The sequence below is a fragment of the Empidonax traillii genome, unplaced genomic scaffold (genome assembly GCF_003031625.1).
Source record: "Empidonax traillii isolate 1590-97213 ecotype Southwest subspecies unplaced genomic scaffold, ASM303162v1 scaffold248:size1534464, whole genome shotgun sequence".
In the NCBI taxonomy this organism is placed as follows: domain Eukaryota; kingdom Metazoa; phylum Chordata; class Aves; order Passeriformes; family Tyrannidae; genus Empidonax; species Empidonax traillii.
Genome location: NW_020955441.1, coordinates 1,399,981 through 1,415,604, shown reverse-complemented (window position 1 = coordinate 1,415,604; position 15,624 = coordinate 1,399,981). Strand labels below are relative to the sequence as shown.

The following is a 15,624-nucleotide window of genomic DNA, read 5'->3' as shown; positions in this document are numbered from 1 at the left end:
AAATCTTTTTTCCCACTTAAAAGTATTGAGATACCAAGAGTTTCTTCTTCGAGATTAGACTGTCTACAGGACATCTGTTTCCTGGTTAAAGCAGAGGAGGTTTTGATTGCTTTGGATTACTATAAAGACAAATATATATGTTCTAAAGCAACACAAAAACAAGGTCAGCTAAATTTTGCAGGAGAAAAATCACATCAGAAACAACACACAGTGCAAAACAGATACAGTGCCATAAAAAAAAGTCCAGGAAAGAGGACTGGGACAGAGACACAAAGCCTAATCCAGTGTGTCTGGAGCAAAGAGAAAGAAAAGAAAAATGCTTCCAGGAGATGAGTCATGAGGCGAAACTGAGGACTTCATATCTCACTGCAACAACTATCAAAAAAAAAAAAAAAAAAAAAAAAAAAAAAAAAAAAAAAAAAAAAAAAAAAAAAAAAAAAAAAAAAAAGAAAAAAAAATCTGAGGAATAGGAGGATATCTGCCATGTGACCTGAAGTGCTTTACAAACTCCTGATTTAAATGCTCTGCAGGAAAAAAAAAGGCAATTGAGTTATTAGATCACAAACCAATTCAATTTCAGCTGAATCATGGGACTAGATGCAATATGAGCCTCAGAAATATTTATAATATTACGAATATTACACTAGAGAAATGTAGCTGGGAGCTGGTGATATACAGTGTATGTGCTCTGAGTCCTGTAAGCAAAAAGTAAGCTGTTAATAAGAAACCTGTGAAACAAGCAACATTATCTCTTGGAGTCTGTAACAGCTGACAAGCAGAAATACCTTGCTGAGCAACGGTGTAGCATGAAAGAGCAATTTGCTCAACAAGGGCCATCAAAAGTACTCCAAACTGAAAGAGGGAGGACAGCAGCATTCCAACGCGATAGGGATCATCCTTTTCCAGCAGCCCTAGTAAAACAATTGAAGAAGAAGCAGGGATATCTCTAAAGGGTTGTTACATGTGAAAGTGGCTCAGTATGGATCTGCCTCCAAACAGTGCTGACAAAGTCTTTTGGTAAACTAGACATTGGCATTGTCTCAGAAACACTTAATAGTGAAGAATAAGATTTCTCACAAGCAGCCTCTGAGGGCCCTTGCCTGCTTTGCAACATTCAGGAGTGACTATTTCATGTTAAATTATGCAGGCTCTCCTGTCACCTGACAAAGTTTTCTTCCTGTGGTAAGTACCTCAGAAAAAAAGTAACTATGGATGCTGCCAGGAAATGTTCTAGTTTACACTGAACTTAGTATAAACTGAATGGGATGTTAAGATCAGAACAGATAATAGCTTTTCTTTTAGGAAATGAAAGGGCAAAGGAAAAGTTAAGCAATGCCATGACATCAAGTTACAGTGACTGCTAACTTAGAAAAGAAAGAACATAAGGTTGAGTGGAGAAAAGCTGATTATACGTTTCCCTACTTTGTACAGAGAATTTCTTTGTCCATCCAAACCTTAAGAAAGAAATATCACCACAAGAGTTAAAAGCACCTTAACCCCCTGCACTTAGTTCCCTTTCTCGTGATTTGCATCCACATTCCTATGGCCAGGGCTGGTGTCCTCCACCAGGCAGCAAAGCAGGGTTCCTCCCACCTCTCTTGCTGGAGCACTGCTGAACTCCATCTAGAAATAAATACTGTCTGAGAAGTATGAACAGGTCCCTAGTCCCCTAGTTCTTACCTGAGAGAAGACTCTGATCTAATTCCTGCTCCAGATAATGTTATTTGTACATATTGAAATAGTATTGGCAGGAAAATAATCTTCTCTTCCATCTTTTCACATCCCCAAGTAACTTATAACTTAGTAGATGACAATGAGAATTCAAATTCACTCAGGCAGAGAACAGAACTAGATCTGAATCTCCTACATGCTTCAAAATTTACCTACCCTCTAAGAAAGTAGAAGAGAGAAGATTGATGAAAGTGACTCTGACGCATTTGTGAATCTTATCCTGGAAATACCCCAAAAAAACTATTCTGGAAAGATAATCCAGATCTGTATTTGAGGGGACTAAGTGAAACTGCATCTTTGTTGAATTTAGTGCATGAGAAAAAATAGTTCACCCAGAATTTGTCTACAATTTTGTTTAAAGGGAACAAAGCATAAATTCCAAGAAATTTAGTCACTGATTTCATAAGACAGACACATGCTCCCAATTTGAAGCAGGTAATGTCGAGAAAAGGAAGGGGGGGGGGCAAGTTCTCTTTTCCAGCAATGAATGTTTAATTGAGATAATTTATGGGACAGAAAGTGAAGTGCAAAGGGTACGGTAGATGACAGTAAATAGAGATTTCTGCCCCATGTGGTCACAGTGTGATTCTGCTAAGGGGACTATAGGATGCAAATACACAGGCTGACCTGGCTCTAGGACATTCAGACAGGAAGTATAATCAGAAAACTGAAGGTGCTGCTGTCTTTCAGAATGCCCTGTTCAGACAATGTTGCACTGCAGTGAAACGGGATAATTTCTTGCCAAACAGGAATTTCAGCACAAAAAATCTTCACTGTACCCTCAGTGTCTTCTGCAGTCAGTGGGAAAGGCAGCCAAGAGACAGGGGTGATGGCAGCATGGATAGAAAAGGACCCCTCTGGCAGTGCTGGACAGTCACAACACACAAGCCTGCTGTGTGGAACTGCTGTGCTCTGAACAGGATTGTTTTCTCTCCAGTGACTGTAGCCCTGTAATGGGTGACCCCATCCATCCACCAGCCACCCATCTGGCCATTCCATCACTCCCCTCCCCAACAGGGCAGGGGACACAATAAGTTGGGAAATCTCCTGGATTGAAATAAAGACAGGTAGATCACTTACCAGTTACTGCCATGGGCAAAACTGACTTGCTTTTGGGAAAAAAAAATAATTTAATTTATTGCCAACTTAAAATATAGTTGGATAGCAAGAAGCAAAGTTAAAAAATACCCCCTGCCTCTTCAGGAGGGGGCCTTCACTGCCTCACCCTGATCTTCTACCTCTTCCTGCCTTGAGCTTCTCTGAGGAGTTCAGCCCTGCTCAGGGGTAAGGACAGTGGGGAACCAGCTGGAATTGGTGAGTCCACCTGGGGCAGCTCCTGCAGTCCCCCACACCTGGATATGAACATCTGGAGCAGGGAAAGGCAGCACAAGGCAGCTGGGCACGGTGAGCACAGCTCGCAGCCAGGAGGGAGAGGTACCAGGGGTGTGTGAGGGAGCTGGGCTCAGCTCAGCAGCCTGTCAGGCACAGTCCTTCTGGCTGGGTCTGGTTCATGGTGACAGTGACAAAGAAATCCAATGCCATTGCAAAACAGTGGCCAACAGTGAGTCCATTCCCAAACCCAAATACAGAACAGGGACCCTGAGCGCTCCAGCTCATTTGGAAAAGTAGGAAGAAATGAGGTTTGGAAACTTGCAAGATGACACCAAGAATTAAAGCAGCAACGATACCAAGGGCAAATCCTCCCCCACAAGTAATAGCCCAGTGTTAGAGTGAGCCAGCACATGGGTTTTCACAGGACAGAGTGCCCAAACAGGGTGAGAAGGGCTGAGGGACAGGCTGTCCCTCAGGTGGGCTCCAGGCTCAGCAGAAGGGTGAGTGATGAAGGATGTGGTGCTGGACCTACACCTGCTGCTGATGAAAAAGGTAGGAGAGAGAATTTCAGAGAACATATCAAAGTCAGCTTCCTTGCTTGTGGCTTGAAGCCAAGCTGCTGTTGCAGAATCTGAGAAACACAATTGTCACTGAAGACTTCCACTAGAAAAGAAAAAAAAATTAGTATATAATAGCATCCTTGTCCCTGCACAAGTGTCACTTTCCTCTGTAGCAAACCTGCTCCTTATTTGTAGAGGAACTGTACCTGGAGAGGGTTGTGATGTTTTCCTCAGTAGATTATGCTTGAAGATAAACTGCAAAAATGTTTTCTCATCTATATGCTTTAGCTTCCATTAATTTCCCAAGGGAATATCTGGTTTCTGAACTCAGGTTAGAACTAACCAAATTACTTTTATTTTTCAGTGAAAATTATAGTAAAACATTCAGATTAGACATTATGTTGCAGTGCCACGAAACTGAGATTTTAATAAAATAGGAAAAAAAAAAACCAAACCCAAACAACAAAACACCAAAGGCTGCAAAAAATTATTTTAATTTTATATTTGTTTCAAATCTAAAGCAAATGCTTTCCGATGTTGGCTGAGGGAATATTCTGAAAAGTCAGTGATGCAAAATCTGCAACGACGCAAACCCAAAGTGAAACAAAAGATTTCCATTTCATACCGAAGTCAAAACCTAGAGCTTTTATTGGAGAACTTGGACCCCACTGGGAGTGAGCCTGAGCTGTGTGCTCTAACTCTTTTGCAGGTGTTAAAGAGGAGCGGGGGCACTTTCCGAACGTCAGTTCTTGGCCCGGACAGGACCTGCCGCTCCTCGGGAGGCAGGTGAGCCGCGGCAAGAAGCCCGTGCGCACACGCAACGGGGAAGAAGTTCGCCGGGGGATGCAAAGCAGGAAAAAGTAAAGCGAGTTAGTTTTCAGAGTAAAGTCTCTGCCTGACACCTTCCTCCGCAGCAAAGTCAAATGACAGCATCGATCGCTGGAGAACATTTGCAGCGTGGCTGGGGCCGGGCGCCTGCCGGGTTCGCCCATCCGCGGCCGCGCATCCCGGCGGGGCACCGCGTTACTGCGGGGCTGCCTCGCAGGCGGGGGCAGAGCGGGGGACAGGCGGGGCCGAGCGCGGAGGAGCGCGGGCAGGCGACAGCGAGGGTGCGGAGGGGCGCGGGCAGGTGCGCGGGGGCGGGCGGGCCGTGTGCGGGGGCGGTGCAGGTGCGGGGCGGGGCGGCGGGGCGGGCCGGGGGGCGAGCGCGGCCGTGCGGGGCGGGCCCGGCTCCGGCTCTTGCTCCGGCTCTGGCTCCAGCCGCACCGCCGATCCCCCTGCGCCGCCAGCCGCGCCCGGAGCCGCGCAGTGTCCGCCGGCCCTGCCGCACCCCGAGTAAGTCCGTCAGTCCCTCCGTGCGGCCGCGGCTCCGGCCGGCCCTGCCCGCGGGGCGGGGGTGCCGGGGGGGGTGCCGAGGGATGCGGGCGCTGCGCGGGGCTGCGCCGGGCGGGTCTCGCCGCCCGCCCATTGTCTGCGGCGCCCCGAGGCTGGGGGCGAGGTGGGGCCGAGCTGGGCCGGGGGCTGAGGTGGGGCGGCTGCGAGCCCGTTCGCCGGGGTTTCCGTGGGTGTTTTTTCGTGAGCTCAGAGCCGAAGGGCTGCCGGGGGACGTGTCTGTCCGCCTGGTACTTGGGGCGTTTTGGAGCTCGATACTGCCGGGACTGCTCTTCCCGTTAATTCTTCTCAGGTGTTTCGACTTTCCAATTATTCTCCCGGCTGGAGCCCCAGCCCTTTTTTGACTCGTTGACTGAGGAAATGTTTATTTATTTTAAATGATGGTACCCCTTGTTGGTTGTCTTAGAGCAGAAGCGGGCGTGCTGTTACAGGTCTCTCTCCGCAGCATTCATGAATCCCCTTTGCCATCATAAGACATGTGCATCTAATCAGTGAGATGTATGAGGCAAATTTATACTCTGACAGTGTCTCGCTAAACACAGGCACCTGCGAGCATCCTCTCCTCTTACAAGTCTGTGTCCTGATCACTTTGTTTGCTGCACCCACAAAGATACGTTTCTATAGCTGTGCAACATAGCAATGATTTAAAATATCTCATGTAAGAAGTGGTACAACTCATGACCCTAAACTGCTTGTGTGCATCAAGTGGTGCTGGCTGTTAATCTCAGGGGACCGAACATGCGTGGCTGCCTTGAATGCTTTTTGTTTGATGGACTTGCTCAGTGCATTAGTCTGTAGGCTTAGAGTTTTCTAGCCCCTGGGAGCAACACATTTTGTGAACACCTCTGTCTAACGTGGAATTTAATTTCAAAGGGAAAACCTATGGTACGGAACTGATGTTGATATTATGGAAACTTGATATATAATTTCCTTGAAGAAAGAAGAAATCTTGGAGCAATTTTAAAAATGGAATACAGGGGTGTTTCAGGAATAAAATGTTTGCATTGTCCATTATCTATGTAGCCATTTAGTCCTTCTCTACAGTAGTAGCAATTTGTTTTAATTTTCTATTTTTATTTCTCCTTCTGTAATGATTTTATATTGATTGAATTCCTTTTCTTTCCTATCTCTGTGGATGTTGGTCCTTAGTCCAATTCTTAACAGCATTTGCAAGTACATTTTCAGTTCATGCCCTCATGTTAAGGAAAAGAGAAACAATCTTATAGGCAGTGCCCTTATTAATTTCACAACTTTGAATTTGTAAGATTCACATGATATTGATCCCTTTATTGCTCTTGTTCTCTTTCAAATGTTAGTATAACTTGGCCCATTTCAGGCAGGTCTTGATTGAGAAGGTGATATAAAAATGCAATGGCTGCCTTTAATGATCATTTTGACTACTCCCATTGTGTGTTCTCCAGTTACAATGTGATGTCAGTTGTAAGTCTCTATATCTATTCTCCCCTTCCCCTTGTATATTATTCCTCTTTACCAAAATGCTTAGCAATCAGCAAGCCCATTTTTCACATAAGTTAAATTTGGTGCTAAAACACACAGAACTGATGTGATTTTTTTTCCCTTTCCCTAAGAAAAACAAGAAAGGGGTTAAGATGTGTATAAGCAAAGGTTTAATACAGTGGAGAACCAGAGATTTCTTTCTTTTGGAAAAGAGTCCTTACTAATGTTTATTGAATTTGCTTGTCTGCATGAAGAAAAGAACTGTTGTTTTGTTATCTAGCAGCTGTAGGAAGATTGACAGCTACAAATTGCAAATCTATGAAGGATCTGTCCATGACACAATTTTTAGTTCATTTAGATCGTTATCCTACACATCTTGTCATTTGCAAAATTATATAAACAAGATCAGTAAGTTTGTGGAGAAGATGTAAATGCAGTGAATATACTGTAAAGATTTTGAAGCTCTTTGGGATAATTAGCAGAGCATGGTCTTGCCTGAAATATGATGTTACTACAGTTAATTTAACTCAAGTAGGAACATACCGTGGTAAACATTATACTGTACAAAAGAAATACATATTTTGAAACATGCTAGCTCTGTCAGAAAAACATTAAGTGTAGTATTCTTTTTGTTAAGATAAAGAGAACATCATTGATGTTGTGGTGTGCTTTGCATTTTTAAACAGAACCCAATGAATTACAAACATTCATTATGCTACAAGCAATTGCTGAAACTTCTCAGGACCCCAAAATAGAGAGTTATTTGTATGCTCATACCCACATGTTTTCTGATTACGGTTTCACTGTAAACTCAGAAATAAATAAAAAAAGCTATTGTTCTGAAATTAGTTCTCTCCTAGCTCCAGATCTTTTGTTGGTCTACTTCTGTCTTGCAAATTTATGTTTAAATACCTCAGTGTGTTCAAGTTATGGAACTTTCTGTTAGGAAGTGTGAGAAAGCTACAGAAGGGGTCTGGGAAGAGTCTTTGTTGGATCTTGGAAAAGTTGAAGGCATATAATCTGTGGTGGAAGGTCAGGTTTACTAAATGTTTGAGAGAGAAGGTAGCTGAAATTTTCAAAGGTCAAAAAGAGCAACGTGCTAATTTTAAAGGACACCTTGCATAAATATTACTTCTCTTAACATGTCAAAATGTGAAAAAAATAAATATTTCTCATCCTGTGTTTCTATCTAAATGTTTAACAATTCAGTTTTTCTTAAACATGATATTTGTAACACAGATGCTGTTTTTCTAAGGCTGTTTCATTCTCTGTGGACTCAGGAATGAGCCAGTGGAAATGGTCTGTATTTATAGACCCATACCCATTTACAGCTTTTGAATGCCTCAGTTCATGACTATTCTTGGCACTATGGAGTGTCACTTTCCAAAAATGGGCTTCTTTGAAATGCATGAGTCTTTGGAGTCCAGTGCCATTTCACCTCCCATTGGGTTCCAAGTGTGCATGGCAGAGGTGGTCACAGCCAGAGACTGATGATGTGGAGCTCATCACGTGTCTCTGCTGAGCGCTGGCCCTGTGGGCTGATGTGCTTATGGTTCCGTTGCCTTAGGCTGGTGTGGACAAAACTAGATGGTTCCATCAGGGATGTGGATGGAGGAGGAGGAGGAGGATGATATCCTCTGCTGTTCACCAAGGATAGGTACTGAAAATTTATTACTGAATTCTACTGCTATTTACAACTGGTTTTAATTTATTTTTAAATACTGTCTCTTAAACCTTTACCTTGGGAATTAATTCCTGCCTTGGCATTGTATTTTAAAATTAACTCAAACCCTGGCGGATTCAAAATGCAGGAGACTCTTTTATAAATGACAATGTTAATGACAGATGATTAAATACAGGGGCTGGAGAATACATACCAATTTATCTGTTGGTTTTCCATGCTATCTACAGCTACACTGATTATCCCTGGTACTCCAGGTGATTCTCCTGGAATGCATTAGGGTGGAACTGAAAATTACAAAAGTGTACATCTGGAGGATCTCTAAGTCTTAAAACAAGTCCTAGGTTTGATCTGAAATAATCAAGTATTGTTGATCCCCCAAGGAAGTGCTTAATCTCATCTCTTTTACAGACAAGGAAACAGTCAGTTAAGCGTGTCATTTACGTGGGGAGTGAATATTTAGTAGAGAAAAGTCTGTATCTTAAATTACGGTGATACTGTGGATACCTTAATTGTGAACTAGTATAAATGGTGTCTTGAAGACCAGAAAAATCTTCAATGTAATTATAAATCAAAGTAAGAGAAGGGAAAAGAGAGATGAAATATATGTGAAGGCTGATACTGGGCAGTGTTTCACGGCTAGAAATCAATGTTATTCTATGAGAAAACTAGGAAGTTCTTTTTTGTTTTATGGTATAAAACACCTATTTCTTCCCTTGTAAGCTGAAGATCACTTGACTTTATCATACAATTCAGATGTTTGAGACCAGCTTTCTTTGGTGAAGAAGAGTCATTGTATTTCTCAGTATGTTCTGCTCCCATGGCAGGCCTGCGAACACAGTAAGTGCTTGTGATGCTATTAGCCAAGAGCCTGTTTCTTTAGCTCAAGTAGGAAAGATCTCCACTTGGAAAAGAGAGGCTTTTGAGTCCTTTCTTCCAGAGCAGGAGGAGTTCCTATCAGTTTTGCAGTAGTATTTTTTAGCAGCTCCAATTACATATTCTTAACTTTGTTTCTCTAGTGGGAGCTCCCCTTTCAGTGTCTCTGACCTTTTTCGGTGAGGTTAGCTTCTGCTGAATCCACGCTGCCTGTTCTGTTAGGTCGTAATTCCCTTTACAAAGTCCACTTTTACCTTTATTTTTGTCACTTCTGGGTTTGATCATATTCCTTAAATCCTCAGAAATATTTTGTATTCCTTAATCCTTATGTTTCCTACTGATATACCACTTCTATCTCTTTTAGTCTGTCCAAAGAACCCAATTCCTTTTACTCCAGCTCTTTGGTTTGCTTGCTAGCTCTAAGATCTCCTTATACCTACAATGTTTTCTCCCACTTGAGAGCTAGTCATGACAATGTGACAGCACATATTTTCTTTATCCAGCTGTAGCATGTATCTGTAACTATGTTTCTGAACTTGAATGTTCAGGCCACTAACACTGCACATGAAATTTTCCCTGTGAAGGGAGTTCCTCCTGACAAGTTGTATTACTGTGAAAAGGGGTGATATACATCCATGTTCTTGAAAGCCAGCAGAATTGATTCTTAAGGACTTCTGTGTGTGAGAGCAGAACCACTGTGCAGTGTCTGAGATATGTGATCCTAATTTTCTTTGTTAAAAAGTTAACTGACAAACCGCTGGTGGGTTCTGTTTGCTCCTAAACCAAAAATAAGCAGTCTTTTTGAGTCAACCACCTTGCTGCTTTTCCTTGCTAGCCTTCTGAGGCTCAAAATTCTGAGATATATTCCCTGCTACAGGGCTTAGTTTTGGTCTACAAAATGCATTACTAGGCTCTTTGGGAGAGCCTGAAATACAGAGTTCTGCTTTATTGTTGCTGCTCTAGAAAGGAGTAGTCTAGCCCTGTATTTTCTTTGAGTGGTCACTTCTTGCTAGTTCATAATGGAAAACATTACTGTTATTCCAGTACTAGCCAAATTTTTAAAATCTACTTTAAAAATGCCTTAACCTCATTTGTCTGTTGGTGTGGGTTAAGGAAAAAAAGAGAGTGATTTCTTCACATATAATGAACATGCACAGTACTGAGTCAGACATAGCCAACCTGAAAATGTCAGATCATAAAGTTCAGCATCTTTGAATTGGGGTTTAGGTGAGGCGAGACCCACTTATACTTTATCATTTTGAGTAAGTATTATTTTTTCCCTTTCCCGTAATTCAAAGAACGGGTGAATGAACCTGTCTGAGGCTGTAAAATTAAAAAGAAAAATCACCTTTGGAAGGAAGGGAAACCAACCATTTCACAGATCAAAAGATCAAGATGAGACATTTCAGCTATATATGAGAAATTACACAAATATTATTAGCATGAGAATGTGAGTATATTGTGCAAAGTCTAATGAAGTGTGAAGTCCCTTTTTGTTTCATGCAAAACATAAAAACTGAAAATTCCCAGGGTATGAACAGTAGCCATAAAGTCAAGTACCCAAATTTTTTTTCAAAACTAGAACTTCATGTTTTCTAGACAGTCTCCAGTTAGATCTCTTACTCTAATTCTGGTAGTGAGTCAAGTCTTTTTTCCTTTTGAAAACTGATGAAACTCCACTCTTCCTCCAGATTGCTTGAGGCTGTGAGGAGAGAAGCTTTACCTGCACATTGCCTGGGTAGCTCCACCAAATTAAAAGAACAAAACAAAGCAAAACAAAAAAACCCCACCAAACAAACAAGAAAAACCCAAACCAACTAAATAAATCCATGGAGAGTTTTGCCGTGTCCTTGACCATGTAAGATAAAATGTGTTGAACACATGCTGAATTTCCAGCAAAAACAGCTGTTAAACTCTAAGCCCTATGGAGAATTTGACACACTTATGAAGTAGACAGGTTTCTCTTCTTCCACATGAAGAATTTATCTCTGTCATTAGGACACACCAGAAATGTTTTTGTTTCAGTCAAATGTCATGTCTTTCCACCAATACAGGAAGGCCTTCAGATTTTCTCAGAAAAACATTGCTTGTCCACATTAAAGCATTCCCATTTCCTCTTAGCAAATTACATACAGCAAACTAAAGCATTTGCTTTACCACATAACATCAGTGAAGCATTTATTTTAAGAAGACAAGAGAAAGCCATTTTCTTTCCCTATAAAATGGCAGCATAATAGAATTTGTACAAAACTATACCTCTCTCTACATACAACGGCATCCTGTAGCAGGCAATGTTGGGCAGCTTTAGGTGGGCACACAACTCCTGTCCTACCTTGGGCACACCATGGGTAGTCTGGAATATTTTTCTTTGTGGAGATCCCTGAACCTGCTGGGATGTGTCTGCACTTGAAAGCCAGTTCAGTAAGAAAAGCAGTGTGAATTAATGCAAACAGGGTACTCTACTAGCAGGTCGCCTGGACATGGAGTAGTTTGATGATTCCCTAAGGACACTTCTGTGCTCAGTATCCCTGGGAGTGACTTTGGTTTGGAGGATGGAGCTGTACACTGAAGAGCTGTTGCATCTGTGGGTAAACAACAAGCATGTCTACAAGTGTGGGGGTGACAGGGAGAAAATACATGATGACATCAGAAATTTCTGTAGCAGTTCAACCTGGGATGACTGCATTGCTCACAACTGGAAGAGGTATTATATGTTGATGGATGGATGCAGAGAGTGAAAGAGATTGGTACATGTGTATGTATTCATCAGCTTGAAAATAAGCTGGAGTGAAGATAAAATGCAGTTAAATCTTAAAGCACTGCAATCTGAGAGGTATCACTGTTCTGTTACCATTCCTACTCTGTAGAAGTGTTCATATGTATGGTTCAGCTCATAAGCTGTGAGTATGGAGTTTCTGAAGATAGCAAGTAATTGCAAAATGGGATTTTACCTTGTTAAACTATCACTTGTTTAAAAAAATCACAATCTAACTTTGGATATGATGACAGGAAATGCATAATTTTTATTTTTTTTTCTTTATTTAAACTGTAAATATGGAACTCTTCTTACTTGTGCATTATTTCAGTGTGCTGTGAGCATCTAACAGACACACGCATTGAGAAATTGTTGGAAATGTTACCACTTCGCTTTCTGGCAGACAGTCTGTAATCCAGTTTGTCAAATGAATTTTCTTGATTGCCTTGCAGCATATGCGAAGTACTTAAAAATGTTGTAATTGCCTCTGAAGAGTTGGGGCAGGGGGAGAGAACAATACAAAAGAAAACAGACAAAAATGCAGCTTTCTATTGTTATGTAAGTATAAAGAAAATGGTACTGTAAAAGGCAACACAAAAGACATAAAAGGAATGTTATAATTGGAGCAATCAAGTCCTTCAAAATTCTGGATAGTGGTTGATCAGGGGTTAGGACCACAGATAGCTGTGTAAAACATTGAACAAGCTAAACTTAAGCTATCAAATGCACTTACAGTCTGACCATCACTTGAATATAAATATTTGAGTTGTGTGTTCTGCAGGACTTTTAAATATGGTGTTCTTGCTAAAGTTGATTTGATGGGTGTCGCTCTGCCTCCAACTTTATAAAGATCAAAATCAATTTTACTTCTACTACTCTGATATTTAATGTATTTTAGAATGCATGTCAGAAATTGTCATCTCTGTCTTCCTACAGAATGTACAGCTTACACTGACTTTGTTACTTACACTGAAGAAATGGAGAAAAATTTTTTCTATGTATTGTGATGTTTGGGTTATAGGTAGTCTTAAGCTATTGTTTCTTCCATGTTAACTTACATTCTTCTGAACAAAATCATACTTACAATATTTGTCAGGAATCCATGGAGGGCAGAGATATAAACTCTTAGCAAACAGACAGGGCTTCACAGAGAAGTGAGAAAACACTTTGCAAGATTCATGGTATGAATTAAGCTGCTAGTTGATTATCTTTTGCTGCAATTTTTCCAACCACTCAAGAAAGGCCAGTGTGTGGTACAATAAATCTGATATTGCTGTATTTTAGCCTCTTGGTTTTTGAAATGTCAGTAAGGCTTGTAAATTAGAAGGTTCTACTTGGTGTTCTGGGCAGTGTGCCTTTGAAACCAGACTAGAGGGAGCACCATGACTGTTGCCTTTTGGCTAAACCCCCCAAGAATTGACTGGAGAAGGTACTCTATGTGGGAAAAGACCTTCTCAATCTATTGCCAGGAGGTGTCACTACAACTCAGGGAGGGAACTATTCTGTTCCCTTGAGCTGTGCTTTCACAGTTGCAAGGTCTGGTCTTAAGTGCTGGTGTCATCAGGTGCAGTAACGCACAACCCTTTGTCACGTGTCTGGGGAAGGAGGACTGAAACTGTGCAGTCTACTAATTGATATATAGACAAGTGAAGAGATGATGCTAATGTGTACTAAGTGTGCTGTTCCTCACAAATACCTACATGGATACTGAAGTGATCATTCAATGTGGTTTGTGTGCGTCCTGTCTGTGGGGAATCCGTGCTCACAGAGGGCTGTGGGGCAGCTGTTTGTACCCCTCGATCTTGCTCGTCTCTCAGGGTTGTAGCAGAATCTCAGCAGTCACTGGTCAAACGCAGCAAACCAGAATTGGTGTGGCAAGATGTCTGTTGAAAACCACAAGAGTGGAAACGTCAGTCTGAAAAAGCTGCAGCCCATGAGTAGGTTTGGGAACCGTATCCCTGAATGCCACTGATACCACTCTTTCAAAACAGTTTAAATAATTTATTTTAATGCATGAGAAGCTTTTTATTCTCAATCAGTTTTGCACAGCATATTATATGTATTTTATACAGCCTGCTAATGAGCTGAAGACTTGTTAATTATATGTGTGTGGAATGGCATAGCTGCTGAATTATGCACATTATTTTTCTTTTCAATGAAGCCTTCCTCTTAACTGTATCCATCCTGGTTCGAATGTACACCTTGGGTTGCTGTAACAAACTCATCTACTGTCACTTCATTATTGTCAGATTTTTGGTGGTGTGAAGAGTCAGTCTGATAGCTGAAAGAGTTAGCAAGGCAACAAAAAAAAAAAAAAAAACTGTTTAAAAGTGGCTTCCTGTGTTGCATAAAACAGTTGTCAGGAATTTTATATCCCCTGAAATAAAAGCAAAAAGTTTAATGAAGAAGTGTAAAATCTGTAATGGTTCACTTAATTTTCTTTCTTTGTCCTTATGGTTTGAAATTCATTACAGTTTTCTTATTTAATGTTGTCCTCTTGATGTGCAAAAACAAATAAAAAACCTCCAGAAAACCTCAACAACAAAACCAGAAGTTATACGTGATATTTACAGCAAAACATTCTATAATACTAGATCAGTGTTGTGAGAATTGGAATCTAAGTAGAGATGGGTACCCTTTTCCCTGAATTTATTATGCTTACAAAGTGTATAAAATGTAATGGTAAAGCTGATGAGCTATTTCTTACCTTGGAAAATTCCAGAAAGCTACAAAAATGTGCAATGCTGGTGATATCAGTTACTTACTAAACAACACATTTTTATGTAAACTTGGCGTCTAGTATAGAATTTAAATCATTATGTGGAAATAAGATTTCCAAAATCTCTGCATCTTTTACTATGAATTATTCATATTGATGAATACTCGTATCTAGCTCAGTATATGGAATGGGCATATGTTTAATTTACATGTGTTGGAGGCCATTCTCGTAGATCTAGGGGAGATGTGGAACCTTTGCTTTTGCCAGAGCTTGTATTTAAACTGGGAGGCTGCTGGTAAAGCCTGGCCATGTAGTGTTTCTCAGTGTGTGTGTCTCTTTAGTGTGAGTGTGCACTGTAAGCTTCCACTGGTCAAAGATGTGCAAAAAAAAGTGAAAACCTCTATGGAAAACTTGAGCAATTTTGTCAGCTGGATGTTAGGCTTCTCTGTCACTTCTTAATCTCCTCTTGGTGCTTTCAAATTTCATTCTGACACTTAAAGTGGTGGTTTTGATTCAGGAGCCTTAAGTGGACGGAGATCAGCTTATGTCAGCAGTTTTTTCCAGGCAGATTTGGACTCCCCAGTTTATTGTGCTCTTGCCTCTTCCCAGGCCATGGGCTGCGCAGGTGCTGATGAAACACTCCTGCATTTGGGTAGGTGCTGTTGGGAAGCAAAGGTAGTTTGAACTAGGATTTCTATCACGTTGAAAATCCTGAACTTAAACAGTGTCATGATTGCAGCAGGACCTGTAGGCTGACAGTCTGAATTGCTTTTCAGAGGCAAACATTGATTGGTTTTGCATGTTTGTTTTTGAAAGAAACACTCAACAAGCCAAACAAAAACAAACCCAAAAAAACCACCCCAACAAAAACCTCTCAGTTTTCAGTTTAGAAAAAAGTTGGGCTGCCTTTTTTTTTCCTTTTTTTTTTTTTTTTTTTTTTTTTTTTTTTTTTTTACCCTGAGGATAATTGTGTTGTAAAAGCCAAAGATTTGTGCAAGTGGGTGGAGAAAAGTAATTTTGCTGAAGATTTCTGAAACTTTGTGGGGGAGGGAGAAGGGAAGAAAAGCAAAGCTTTATATTATGCATGTAATGAAAAGAACCACAGCTTTTTTTAATATAC

At 41.1% G+C, this 15,624-nt stretch overlaps 1 protein-coding gene across 1 annotated transcript in view; it reads left to right on the top strand.

Annotated features, from left to right (window-relative positions):
* Window positions 1–4,351: 4,351 nt before the first annotated feature.
* The window catches only part of SEMA6D (semaphorin 6D), a 214,756-nt gene continuing 203,483 nt past the window's right edge, over window positions 4,352–15,624 (top strand). The window contains exon 1 of the mRNA XM_027888998.1: window positions 4,352–4,409. The gene's annotated coding sequence lies outside the window, so the exon portion shown is untranslated. The remainder of the gene's footprint in view (window positions 4,410–15,624) is intronic.